The sequence below is a fragment of the Diabrotica virgifera genome, chromosome 7 (assembly GCF_917563875.1).
Source record: "Diabrotica virgifera virgifera chromosome 7, PGI_DIABVI_V3a".
NCBI classification, from domain to species: Eukaryota; Metazoa; Arthropoda; class Insecta; order Coleoptera; family Chrysomelidae; genus Diabrotica; species Diabrotica virgifera.
This window is the reverse complement of record NC_065449.1, coordinates 255,229,295-255,244,432: the sequence shown is the minus strand read 5'-3', so window position 1 is coordinate 255,244,432 and position 15,138 is coordinate 255,229,295.

The window sequence follows — 15,138 nt, the reverse complement described above, 5'->3', positions numbered from 1 at the left end:
AATTGGAGTTAGACCCGATCACTCTTCGGAATCTTGAAAAGGAATCTTTAAACTTTAATACAAGTTATTGGCACCCTTAAAAATACTAATTTAAATATGAGTGTTTAAGCCTCAAAAATGCGTATTTTCGCATTTTTTAGATTTTAAATCGACTATAACTCGAAAACTGTCAATTTTGGAGAAAAATCACAAGATACCTTTCTTGTTTAGAATGACCCAAAAAATCTAACAATATATTTTTTGGAGCAATAAAAGGTGATCTTATGTATTTGTTTAAAAAAATTGTTTAAACAATTTCTGCCCAAAAATTCCGTCCGGCACCCTTCAGATTTGTTTAAAGGAGATATTTTTGAATATGAATCCGCAGAGAAACCGAATTAGAAATGTTTTTCAGACGGGAGCGGTCTCACCACATGGACTAGTAATGGGCTAGAAATACCTAGGTCATAAGATTCGCATAGGAAAAGATAACCAAACCGTTGAGTTTCTCCGTCATATAAGACTGACCTGGAGAGCCTTCGGCAAGCTGGACCATATTTTCAGATCTTCTAACATACCAATATGTCTTAAAAGAAAAATCTTTAGTTAGTGTGTTTTGCCAGTGTTGACTTACGGAGCAGAAACATTGACTATGGCAAGGAGAACAGTGCAAAAGATCCGTATGTCTCAAAGGGCGATGGAGCGTGCTATGTTAAGCGTTTCACTACGAGACAAGATCCCAAACCGTCAGCTACGACAAAGATCAGGAGTGGCTGAAGCAGTAGCGAGAATAGCAACACTGAAATGGAACTGGGCAGGTCACGCGGCTCGAATGACAGATAACAGATGGACAAAGCGGATACTGGAATAGAGACCAAGATATAATGCCTACCAAAGTCACTTTCATTAACTACCAAAGTTAATGAAAGTCATCATTAACACGTTGGACTGATGATCTCATAGAAATAGGATGCGAGAAGCACAATAACAATAACTCAACTGAAACTCAACTGATGTTAGTTTGTACAATTTTTTTCCCGATGATTTAAAAAGTCTTCGTTTACAGCCGCTTAAAACTAAAATAAAATCACACTTTTTAAAACATTGTTTTTACACAAAGACAGAGTACTTATAGTCTAAGAGCTAGAGCCGAAAAATCATCGTCATAATTAATATGGAGTTTGGTATGTGAAATGTGTCTATTGTATATTGATAATTATGACCCCTTCAGGCTGACACCTCAGTGGATACAGGAAGTATCAATAAGGGGTGAAAGGGGAAAGTTAGTGTAGTCTTTAAAGGTTTTCACCTCCTATTTTGTTAAATCTCCATCGATTTGCATGAAAATTGGTGAGTGGTTAGAGCATACCCCAAGAAATAAAAATGATTTAGTACCAACTTGCACTTTTATCCTGGGGGAAGGATACCACCCCTTCTCGGGGGTGAAAACTATTTTATTAAAAATAACACCACAAATCGAGAGAGGGACAAATTATAAGTAAAATTTGTTATACCATGTTATTAAAATAAATCAATACTTTTTGAGTTGTTAAAGATCAAAGATTTGTCTGTTTAAGAGCACATGCGTGAATTTACGGATGATAAAAAGAACATATTAATTAATCGTATGTTAGTAAAATATTATATTTTATATTATTTCGATATTATAAATTTAGCAAAAGTGTATTCGATTATGTCAAATGTACCCATTATTGGACACCCCCAGTTTCTGAACATATTCAGTTTATATTGATAGAAAAAATTCAATTAAATATAGAAATATTATAAAAATAATATTTTACTAACATACAATTAATTAATATGTTCTTTTTATCATCCGTAACTTCACGCATATGCTCTTAAATAGACAAATCTTTGATCTTTAATAACTCAAAAAGTATTGATTTATTTTAATAACATGATATAACAAATTTTACTTAAAATTTGTCCCTTTATCGATTTGTGGGGTTATCTTAAATAAAATTGTTTTCACCCGCGAGAAGGGGAGGTATTCACCACCAGGGTAAAAGTGCAAGTTGGCACCAAATCAGTTTTATTTCTTGAGGTATGCTCTAACTAGTCACCAATTTGAATGCAAATCGATGGAGGTTTAACAAAACAGGAGGTGAAAACCTTTAATGACTGCACTAACTTCCCCCTTTCATCCCTTATTGCTACTTCCTGTATCCACTGAGGTGTCAGCCTGAAAGGGGTCATAAAATTGAATATACAATGGACACCTTTCACAGGAAAAACTCCATATTACTTATGACGATGATTTTTCGGCTCCGGCTCTCCGTCTATTAGGTACCGCTTTTATACAATAGTACTGGTTTGGTCAGAGTTTTTTGCCGATTATGACGATATTTCATGTTTTTATGTTTATTTCGTGTCTTTACGTTTTTATATAGTGTGTTAAATTGTTTAAATTTGTTAGTACCTGTTTGTATATCTATTCTTTATAATTTATTATATTTAACTTTTAAATTAATTTTGTCAAAATTTTGTAATGTAAGTATTCTTTTGACTTGTCAAAAACAAAAGAAATTTTGTATATTTGATTAAATAAATTCTATTCTATTCTATTCTATTCTATTCTATTCTATTCTATTCTATTCTATTCTATTCAATATCGAAATAGATGTAAAATTATGAGGGAGATTTATATCCAGCAGTGGACAAGCGAAGATTGAATGATGAAGTAAATGTTTCCTTTAATTTCAAGGTCCGACTTTGTTTCAGACAGTTAATAGAAAAGCTTGGAAAAGCTAGGCTAAAGGCGCGTTTTCACGGTACACTTTGGATGATCATCCCGGATGAATCATCCAAAGTGAAAAATAAATGAATCGTGTAAACTAATATTCATCAAAAATGATCATTCAAAATGAATCTTGAACGAAGTTGAACCGAGTTCTACCTTTGTTCACTTCAGAGGGTGCATCGCGGATGAATCATCCAAAGTGAACCATGTAAACATGCTTTTATTGCTGTGAGTCATCGGCAGTGACTAGTGAAAGGCGGCAACAGGTCCACGGGGATATTTATTGTCGTGTTTAAAGTGCGTAGTTGTTGTGTTAGTACGTTTTTAGATAGTTTTTTGACATGTCTTGATTTTCTGTAGACCATTCCTTTAACAAACACGTTGACACCCCCATTTTGTGGCGTCGATTTATCCACGGCCTTACCCACCAACGTCGTTTTTTTCTAATCTTCTGTTTTCAAGTGCATGTCTAAGTTCATTTAAAAGATATTCACATATTATGCCAATTCCAGCACGTACAACTTCAGTCGGCGCCATTTGTAAGTGAACACACTAATTCAGTCTTGGTGATACATGTAAACGATAATAACTGTCATCGCCGCAATCACTTTTGATGATTCATCCGGGATGATCATCCAAAGTGTACCGTGAAAACGCGCCTTTAGATATAACTAAGGAAATTTATGTAATTTAAAAATTTAAAAGATCGTACTAAACAGTAATGCTCTTCACTTTTTAATAATACAAAAAAGTCGAAATAGAACAATTCGAATTGTATACGTAAATTCGTGTAATTAGATCGAATTCAATCAAAGATGACCTACAAAGATTAATTAAAGAATTCGAAGACACAGCGCTCATATACAGGGTGTAACGAAAATACAGGTCATAAATTTAATCACATATTCTGGGACCAAAAATAGTTTGATTGAGCCTAACTTACCTTAGTACAAATATGCATATAAAAAAAGTTACAACCCTTTGAAGTTACAAAATGAAAATCGATTTTTTCCAATATATCGAAAACTATTAAAGATTTTTTATTGAAAATGGACATATGGCATTTTTCTGACAGTAGCATCTTAAAAAAAATTATAGTGAAATTTGGACACCCTATAAAAATTTTATGGGGGTTTAGTTTCTTTAAACCCCCCCAAACTTTTGTGTACGTTCCAATTAAATTGTTATTGTAGTACCATTACTTAAACACAATATTTTTAAAACTTTTTTGGCTCTTAGTACTTTTTCGAAAATTCAGTTTTTATCGAGATATTTTGAATATTTGTCAAATCCACCACATATTTGTATATGATTAAATACGATTATGGAGACTAGGTAAAAATATGAAAATTTATGTATGATTTACATTTTTAGGTATATTTTGAACCGTATTAAAAAAGAAGCCATATCTCGATAAAAGTTGCCTTCTCGAAAAAATATAAAGAGGCAAAAAAGTTTTAAAAACATTTTGTTTAACTAATGGTATCGCTGTAATAGTTTAATTGGAGCGTACACAAACATTTGGGGGGTTTAAAGGAACAAAACCCCCATAAAATTTTTATGTAAACATATTAAAAAAGAAGCCGCAACTCGATAAAAACTGCCTTATCGAAAAAATACTGAGAGCCAAAAAAGTTTTAAAAATATTGAATTTAACTAATGGTACCACAATAATAATTTAATTGGAACGTACAGAAAAGTTTGGGGGGTTTAAGGGAACAAAACCCCCATAAAATTTTTATGGGGAGCACAAATTTCACTATAATTTTTCTTTAAGATGCTCCTGCCGTAAGTATGCCACGTATCCATTTTCAATAAAAAATCTCTAATAGTTTTCGATATATTCGAAAAAATCGATTTTCATTTTGTAACTTCAAAGGGCTATAACTTTTTTATGTGCATATTTATACTAAGGTAAGTTAAGTTCATTCGAACTATTTTTGGTCCCAGAATATGTTATTTAATTTATGACCTGTATTTTTGTTACACCCTGTACAACATGGTGATCTCAATAGAGAAAGCTAAATCGATAGTGATATCAGCGGAACCGAGACAATGTAAACTAGTCGTAAATAAAAAAATAATAGAACAAGTGATGGAAACGGAATACATACTTGGTAATAAAACTGTCAAGCTACGAAAAAGTGGAAGAGGAAGTACAAAGACAAGTGAACATGGCGCACAGAGCAGCCGGATGTCTCAACAACACAATCTGGAGAAACAAATACCTGAAAACAGAAACGAAAACGGGGATATATAAGTCAACAATAAGACCGATAATGACGTACACAGCGGAAACAAGAGCAGATACAGCGAAAACAAAAAGACTGCTGGAAACAGCAGAAATTAAAGTCTTACGATAAATAACAAACAAACCAAACTCTAAAAGACAGAGGGAGAAGTGAGGAAATACGAGCGAGATGTGTTACACATGAAATAAACATGTCAACCAAAGGAAGAAAAATAGAATGTAATTAACACATAGAAAGAATGACAGAAAATAGAATAGTACGAATTGCAAGAGACAAATCGCCAAATGGAAGAAGATCATTGGGACGACCGAGAAAACGATGGTCAGGCAACGTTAATTGAGGCTAAAGAACAGGCATAAGCCTATTTATAAAGTATGAAGAAGAAGAAGAAGAATTCGTGAAATTTATACCTTTTATTCTATTAGAGGTAGATATTAAAAAAACTAATGGATTTTCCCTTTTGAGAAATGTATATGAAAGCAATAACTTAGCAATTTGAACATCCTAAATGTAGTTATTAAATATTCTGTTACTAAAAGCCCTTTTTCTGTCTTTTTCAAGACAGCATTTCCCAAAATTGGAAATTCTCAATCTGTGAATTAAGGAACTTTAAGATATCGGCACACTCTCTGCCTCCCAAAACTTTTAAAAGGTTTTTCGCTTCCATCTTTTGTTTTATCGATAAAGTACTTACTTCTCCAATATCAGCAATTTATATTCATTATTTTCCCTTTTACTTTGATGACGATGCTTTTAAATCACTTACCTGAAAGAAAAAGAGAAATTCGTTAAAAAATGTTTAAAAAATTATGTGTAAAAAGATTATGTATTATAAGTCTTAAGTAAAAAAAAATTCCAAATATATGTATTTTGTGTTATGTTGATATTTGTTATGTTGTGAATAATAATGTTTTTACACTGCTTCTTGTGCCATCTTAGATTTTATTGCGAAAAGATAAACTCTTTATGTATTTGATGTTTCGGCTCCAGATTTGGCTCCCAGCCAGTATTTAACAGACATTTTTGTCTTTTGATATATTTTTATTTTGACAAATTTTTATCTCAGGAGGACACTTCTTCTTCTTAGTCTTCTATCATCAACGAAAACTTTTCGTTTATAAATTCGTAAAGTCTGTTCGTAAATTTGTACGTTGCAATACTTAGGCTCATCTAGCGATGGAACCCTATCCAGTTTTGTCTTCTGAATTCAAATCGGAAAACGACATTTCGGTATCTCTAACCATCTTAGAGATATCTGACCTCAAAATCGACATTGTGACGTCACAATCCTTCTTCAAATATATTTGTTTTCGTTTGACGCAACTAAGCGTCATCATAAAATTGAAACGTCAAATAAGTTAATTTAATGTTAAGTGACAGCTTACTATTTTCAACGAAAACTTTATTTATTTTTATTTGAGCTGTCTACCCAATGATATGTATTATGTATATTATATTTATGTATATATTTATGTATACAGGGTTTCATTTAAGTTGGACACATTATCGAAAAAAAAAGAATATGTGTGTACTTTGTACGCACGTAAGAAGTTATACTTCTACTTATTATGTGATTTTTAAGACAATACCAAAAATTAAAAAAAATAAAAGAATAAAACGCACACAAACACATTGAAAAATGCCACAAAGAAAAAATGATTTCTGAACGATAATAATTGTTGGCAAAAATTTTAAATACGCATTTTCTGAAAAAAAAATTATATAACAAATATACTTACAATCATAAAATGCATAAAAAAATAAAAAAATAAGAACTTGCATCGGGAATCGAACCCGTGAATTTCGGGGCGCTTTGATTCGTAATCGAAGTCTAGACTCACTCGTCCAATTCCACATTATTTGTCATGTGGAAAAATAGGGTAACTGAACGTTTTACTGTTTGACAGTTGTTTTGAATATAATTAAATTATGTAGTTTAAATTTTGTAGAAGAAAATATTAAAATATAACAAAACAGTAAGAAAACAATATATTAGATGAAGATTGGTAGAACTTTTGTTGGTAATCAAATTAAGTATGTAAATCAAAGCATTACATACCTACTAGATAATAAATCTACGCCAAAAAATCATAATTTAAAAATAAAAATCGGACCTAATTTGGGATTTCTCTCTAAAATCCCCATTCTTGAGGAAATAAATGTACAGTAGAGCGTCGATTATCCGAACGTCGATCAACCGAACGACCGCTTATTCGAACTATCGACTCCCGCGTCCCGCACTCGAATACCGAGCAAGCGTTAGTAATTGACGCTTAAAATATCTTCAATTTTCTTCAATATTGTATCCAAAAATAATTATGTTGTTGCAAAGACTGCACTTTTTTGTTTAGTTGCTAGTTGTCATTATTAAGATATAAATAAATATGTAGGTATATAAATATGGCTTTTATTCACTTGTGGATAAATATGTATGACTATAAATATGTATCAATATATTGTAGTTCGATTATCCGAACAAATCGGTTTTCCGAACACCTCTGTCCCCCAATTAGTTCGGATAATCGACGCTCTACTGTATTTCAACCTAATCCAAATGTATAATTACAATATAATTATAATAAAAACTACTTACCAAATTAGAATGAGTTTTCCTTGTCCAAAATAGTCGAAAAGTTCAAAAATATAGGTATATGAAAACTATTTAATAACTATTAACTAACTTTTGTTTGTTGTTTCTTTTCACACAAGTTTTAAAACGCAACAACCATAAATAATCTAACTACAGCTGTGCCACAGCCGCCATATTGAATAATTTTTGACATGTGATTTGAACATCCAATCAGAACAAAGTTATAATGCGCATGCGCCGGGATCATAGGTTCTAACATATAAAAATTCACCCTCATATCGCCGGTAAAGAAGTATAACTTCAAAAATATTTTTAATTTTACGAAAAAAGTTCATTCAAAATCAGTCAGTAACCATTACTCGGTGGTTTTGGTGGTCGCTGAATATATATTTCTCATTAGTAAACTTTCTCAAAATACTTTTATAGTATATCTAAATAAATGATCCAACAATTATTTTTAAATTTTTGCGTTTTTAAAGCATTTCGTAGCATGGATGAAATACCAGGTGGTATAATATATGTTGTTAAATAATACTTAATAATGTAAATTGGACATTGACGTTAAACACCGGGACCTTGTCGTGAATATTCATTTTTCCTAGTTATTAACGACAATGCTCGGCCTTTAACGACAATAACATTAGCTATTGGCCAATGTTGTAAACAATAACTTAAAATTAGAATTTTCATCAATAACCGGCCAATAATGGCAGTGGCCAGAAGTAAATGATCAATGCTGATAAATAAATAAAAGTATCCATGATGTATTATGTTTTATTTAAAACAACTTTTGAAGGCTAATCATTTTTATTTTGACAATATAGTGCACCATGGCATTTTGAGTTACAAATTTTATTGTTTGCACGACATGCACACTTATTATTTTTACAACCACCTTTGTATTGGCAACGCTTGTAACCTTGACTCTATAAAATATTATTTTTCGCTGTAGCTTTTCTGAGAGTTATTTCCTTCTCTTTTATTTAATGAGTTATCCAATAAAAATACAAACTGAACCAGGCAAACAGGTACCTTGAAGGCAACATGAAATTCGTGCTTAGCGACTCCCAAAATCCCCGAGTAATGGTTATTGACTAATGTTGAATGGTTATAGCATAAAACTTCAGGCGACGAGTTCCACCCTGGACACCAGATACCTCAGAGACCATCGCCATCATGAAACTAGTGCTCAGCGGACCCCAAAACCGCCGAATATAAAAATTGAACTCATTTCCATCAACATCAACGGAGTTCTAAATTTTTCATTATCCATCTCTTCGAGATGCACATTGAAATTGCATTTTTCCTATGCCCAAAATGCAATTTTCATCTCCCGGAGATCAATTTCGAGAGACACTCTCTCGAATCGAATGCAAAAAGTTGCATGACGATTCATCTTACTGCACAAAATTCCTAGGTTTAATACTTCCTTGCCTCGGAGAAATGTACGAATCGTAATTTTACATTGTTTAGGAACTATAAAATTAAGAACGCAGCGCACCGCCAACGTAAAGAGCAATAAAAATTGCTCTATCAAAAAGTAAATTAACTATGCGCACAAGCTGTAATAAAAAAAGTAGATTATATTATTCTCCAGGAACAATTTGAAGCGAAACAGTCCTTCGAGTTGTTTTCAATATAATTTAGTTTAAATCAAGAGAAACAAGTAACTTTAGAATTCCACTCGCAATTCGCGGTATTAGATTACACTTTCCTTTTAGTCAAATTCAAGTGAAACGAGAAAGCGAACGAAAACTCAATGATCAAATTTCTCCGGAATAAATTCAAACTAAGTTATTTATATACAAATTACAAAAAGTTTTAACGAAAGGAAGTTAAGTAGTTAAAAGATCAGAAATGGGTAGTGGAATAATTGGTACGAGTTTCCGTAAAATAGGTAATGACCAATTCGGTGGAAACAGAATTTTAAGAGTTAATTAAAACTGAGTATTTTTTAAAATTATTTTATAATGTATCAAATAAATCTGAATTAGTTTCTCCATTGTCAAATATACAGGGCCCCTATTATCTATGTAGCTAATGTTATCCATTTTAGGATGTAGGCCTCCCTTTCTTGTCTTCATTTGTATCTGTCCAGAGCTAAGTTCATCCATCTGGGACCGGCTTGCCTCTTCAAGTCATCAACCCAACTCATATGTGGTCTTCCTCTACTTCTTTTGTATTCGTATGGTCTCCAGTGTAGTATTTCCTTGTTCCACCTATCGTCTCTGTGTCTGATGTTGTTCATTTCATGAACATTTCCATTTCGATTCGGCTACTTTTTCTCTTATATTTTTTAACTTTGTAATATTTCGAATCCACTCCTTTCGTTTTTTGTCCTTCAAGTGTATTTGCAACATTCGTCTTTCCATTGCTCTCTGTGATTTTGTAAGTTTATCCATATTATTGTTGGTTAGTGTCCAAGATTGCACACCATAACTGATTACTGGTAACATACACTGGTTGAAAACTTTAGACTTAAGATGTTGCGCAAACTTGTTCTTCATGATGTAGCTCAATTTGCCAAATGTCGTCCATGCCAATCTTATACGCCTTTTAATTATTTCTGTTTGATTTTCTCTGCTCGCCTCGCTTTTATTATTTGCCCCAAATATATAATATTTTTCTTGTACTTGTTCTACTTCACTTCTTCGAATTGTGATAGCAGTATATTATTCTATGTTTGACATAATCTTAGTTTTGGCTAGATTTATTCTTAAACCTATTGTTTTTGCCTGGTGTTCCAATTCTTCGAGCATGTCTTTCAGTTCTTCTTTACCGTTGGCTATCAGGACATCACCGGCTTATCTAAGATGACTTAAGTATTGTCCATTTATTTTGATTCCTTTATACAGTGGAACCTCGATAAGTCGGATTAATCGGGACCACGGCCGATCCGGGTTATCGAATATCCGGGTTAGGCGGAGAGTAATGTAAAAATGAATAAAATATAATAAATAATAATAAACAAATGCACATTATAATTGCAAAAAAATGAAATACATATGCACAGTACATCTAAATGACATACAGTTGTATACAGTATTATTTCTTGTATTGTAAAAAAAATATATTGGTAAAAAAACTTGAAATAAAGTGAAAAATATAGACAAAAGTCTGTGCTAATTGATTTCTAGTTTGTTTGTTCTATTTCGAAAATGACCACAATATGATAAGATACTGAGTGATTAATCGACTTTAATACCTTTACAAGTATAGTATCATTAAATTCTGGTTAAATCGGCACCTTAAGTGAATTCCAGTGCTGATTCGTTAAGCAATTCCATAAAATCAGATATTAACGAACATCAATAGAAATAGAAACAACCAAAAAGTTATATTAACGAGAAAAAATCATGGCAGGTTATGAAGTACTCAGACAATTTAATTACTTAGGCTTCGTCATTACTAACAGTGGAGGGTGCGAAGAGGAGATGCGTCGATGCATCATAATGGCTAGGTAAGCAACAGCCAAACTCAAAGAAATATGGAAGAACAAAAGAATACAAAATCATACCTTGTTCGAGTATTGTCATCACTTATCGTCACATACGCTTCAGAAACTTGGACCTTCAAAAAAGCCGATTTGAAGCATATAAAATCTGGGTCTACTGTAGAAGAAGGGAAAAGAGAGAGAGAGAGAGAGAGAGAGAGAGAGAGAGAGAGAGAAAGAATGGAAGGAATGACTGGTGAAGGCGACGTAGCGGAAAAAAGATCCAGAGGAAGATCTCCAACACAATGGTGGGACCAAAGAAAATGACTGGTTACTCCCGAAGCAAAACAACAGCAATATGCACAAGGGAGAAATGATTGGATACGATTAGTCAAACGAATTAATTCACGTCTTCTGCCTCTACTATCAAAAAAGTTTTTCTTTATGTATACAGGGTGTCCAGAAACTCTACCGACAAACGAAGACAGGAGATTCCTCAGATAATTTTAAGATCATTTAACTCAATTCACCTAGTCCGAAAATGCTTCCTAAGGAAGCTAGAGCTCTTTGAAGATGGCGTCTTGTAATTAGTTTTTCTTAAATACCTCCAGAACGCGTCTATTTAAAACAACGAAAATTTGTATACATATTTACTTTCCAGAAATGAATCGATTCCATCCATTGCGAATTTCTAGTACCGGTCATAAGCGTCCGTTTTGGGTAGGACAACGGTTATTTTATCGTATAACTTTTTTGTCTTCTACTTTTAAGCATTTTTGATACTGGATTATTAAATTGTAAGGTATTCTAGTACTAAAAGTTACTCTTACTTTAAGTCGGTAGGACACACCGTTTTCTAGAAAAATCGATTTGAAAGTTTTTAGTTCTGGGAATTTGGAAAAAAAAATTAAAAAAAATTAAAAAAAAACGATGTATTTTACCAAATTAAAGCAATAGAAACTTTTAGTACTCGAATATCTCATAATTGAATAATCTAGTGTCAAAAATACTTAAAAATTAAAGACAATAAATTTATGCTATAAAATAACAACTGTTGACTTACCCAAAACGGACGCCTATGAGGGGTACTAGAAATTCGCCATTAATAAAACCGATTATTCTCTGGAATATAAATAAATGTACCAGTTTTTATCTTTCTAAATATGTAGTTTTTTTTAAATCTTTTTTTTTTGAAATTCAAAGAACGAAACATTTTCAAAACGATTGTTCTAGAAAACGGTGTATCCTATCGACTTAAATCTGTATCGATACTTAAAGTAAGAGTACCTTTTAGTACTACAATACCTCATAATTTAATAATTATTCAGACTCAAAAATGCTTAAAAATTAAAGACAAAAAAGTTAGACGATAAAATAACCGTTGTCCTACCCAAAACGGACGCCTATGACCGGTACTAGAAATTCGCAATGGATGGAATCGATTCATTTCTGAAAAGTAAATACGCATACCAATTTTCGTTTTTCTAAATAGAAGCGTTCTGGAGGTATTTAAGAAAAACTAATTACATGACGCCATCTTCAAAGAGCTCTAGCTCCCTTAGGAAGCATTTTTGGACTAGGTGAATTTTGTTAAATTGTCTTAAAGTTATCTGAGGAATCTCCTGTCTTCGTTTGTCGGTAGAGTTTCTGGACACCCTGTACATAACTAAATATCCCCACATGAAATATTTATAAATATCCATTGTTAAATTATGTAGAGAACTGGATTTTCACTATACTTTATATAACATTACGGTATCAATGTCTATGTCTATGTCTAGTGTGGAGAATAGAAGAAAGGCACGAAAACGAAAACGAGCATCGATAAACAATTTCTCGCCATTGTTCGACAGAAAACTCATTTCCACAAAAAATAATACGAGCCGAAAGCAGGTAGTGAATTTAGGGATAAAACCTTATACAATAATTGAATTTCTAAGGGTGATGTAAAAATAATTTCAGAAAATCCCTTAAGGTAAATCCCTTAAGGTGAAAATGGTTTGAAATTTAACGGAAATAGTTTTCTATAACGTTATAATAGTAATAGCATGTGTTATTTCTTTATATGTAAGGCGTTATTAAAAGTTGTGTATAAAATGATATTAATACCTATAAATATATGGATTGAAATTAATTAATAAAATACATTAATAAATATCCAACATCGAAGTAAAAAACTCCTAAGTAGTAGGTATAATTTAATTAAAAACCATAAAAATCCAAATAGGTTACATAAATATGTTCAGAACGAATGTTTTCGGACTTATCAGTCTATCATCAGTGAACTCATGTACGTGCAAAATAGCCCCAAAACCAAACAATGGTTATATGTATGTATAATTCAATTTACGTTCTTAAATCGTAAAATTATAAAGGATTGAAACCGATGTTAGCGGATACTTTCCGGGAACATTGCGAGAATATACCCGCAATCTCAAACAACCAGCTTGATCAACTGAAGTCTACCAAGTGCTGAGTTCTAATTATTATTGGATTTAAGTTTGGTAAATACCATTTTCTTTGTTTTTCATTAAGGAACAAATTTCATTTGCAAAACAAATTTTAATCTTTTAATTTATGAGCCTTATAAACAATTTATAAACAATTAAACTGTTTATAACAATTTCTTGACCATTCGGATCGAAATCCACCCTCGAAATTCGTAATCAGCAGCCAAAAATCCATAAGAAACCGTCGAGTTTGCCCATCAGAATTGAAAAAGCCACGGTGATCTAGCTGGCGCATGGCGCCTATACTAGATTGTTTTCCGTGCTTTTAATCTCTTTTTATTTGTTTCAGGTAAGGACTAATCAAATATAAGCAGAGTTAAGGTAAATTCAATTATTTTTTTAAGATTATAAAGGACAGTCAATCTTTCATTCCATTTCAGAGGCAATCCTTTTACCATCCATCCTTTTACGTACGTTTCACTCTTTGGGTTCTTCAGAGAGGCCTGTGGTCTGCCCTGAATAGTAACGAAAACCAAAAGACATTATATAAAAAAGAATGTGTGTACTTTGTACGCACGTAAGAAGTTATACTTCTATTATATGATTTCTTAAAAATAAATATACTTTAAACAGTTTGTTTTAATTTTTTTTAAACACCAAACTAATTTTGTGCCTACCGCTTTCAAAAAAAAAAAAAAAGATAGGATTGCACTGGATTCGAACTCAAGACTTCTCGATCTCTGGCCGAATGCTATACCAAACACTCTATGATGACTGTGTCTGTATCGGTTCGGACGTACCTAATGACAATTGTTTTAATAATACTCATCTTACTTCTGGGGAAGGCAAAACCAAAGACACAAAAATTATAATAAATATATTTACTAAAACACTAATATATTCTTTTCACACCTTTTCTTGCACTGATATATTTATACATAACTAGAAAGATTTAGCAACCAATAGCCATACTGTCTGTGTGCGCATGCGCGCAGTATTATGAAATTTTACTCTCAATCGCCCCCAAAGAAGTATAACTTCAAAAAAATCTTAAAGCACATCTATCTTCTTCTTCTTTAGGTGCCGTGTCTGTATTCAGACGTTGGCCGTCATCATGTTTACAATTTACTGAAATCTCTCTCTATCGACTGCTGCGCGAAATAATTCTTCTACTGTGCAGCCACACCATTGTCTAATATTACGCAGCCATGAAAGTTTCTTTCGACTAATCCATCTCTTTCCCTCCATTTTTCCTTGTATTATAAGGCGAAGCAGATGGTATTTAGGTCCTCTAATTATATAGCCGAAGTATTATGTTTTTCTCCTCTTTATGATGCTTATGAACATGTATACACTTCTTCAAAAAATTAACGCACCAAACTGCACTTAAAATGAGTCATTTTTGATGTCTCGAATATCCTAAACCTGTTGTCCGATTTAAATATTTTTTTGAAGTTATACTTCTTTAGGCGCGATTGAGAGTAAAATTTCATAATACTGCGCGCATGCGCACACAGACAGTATGGCGTTTAGTTGCTAAATCTTTCAAGTTATGTATAAATATATCAGTGCAAGAAAAGATGTGAAAAGAATATATTAGTGTTTTTAGTAAATATATTTATTATAATTTTTGTGTCTTTGGATTTGTCATATTCTATGGATCTATTTTTAAG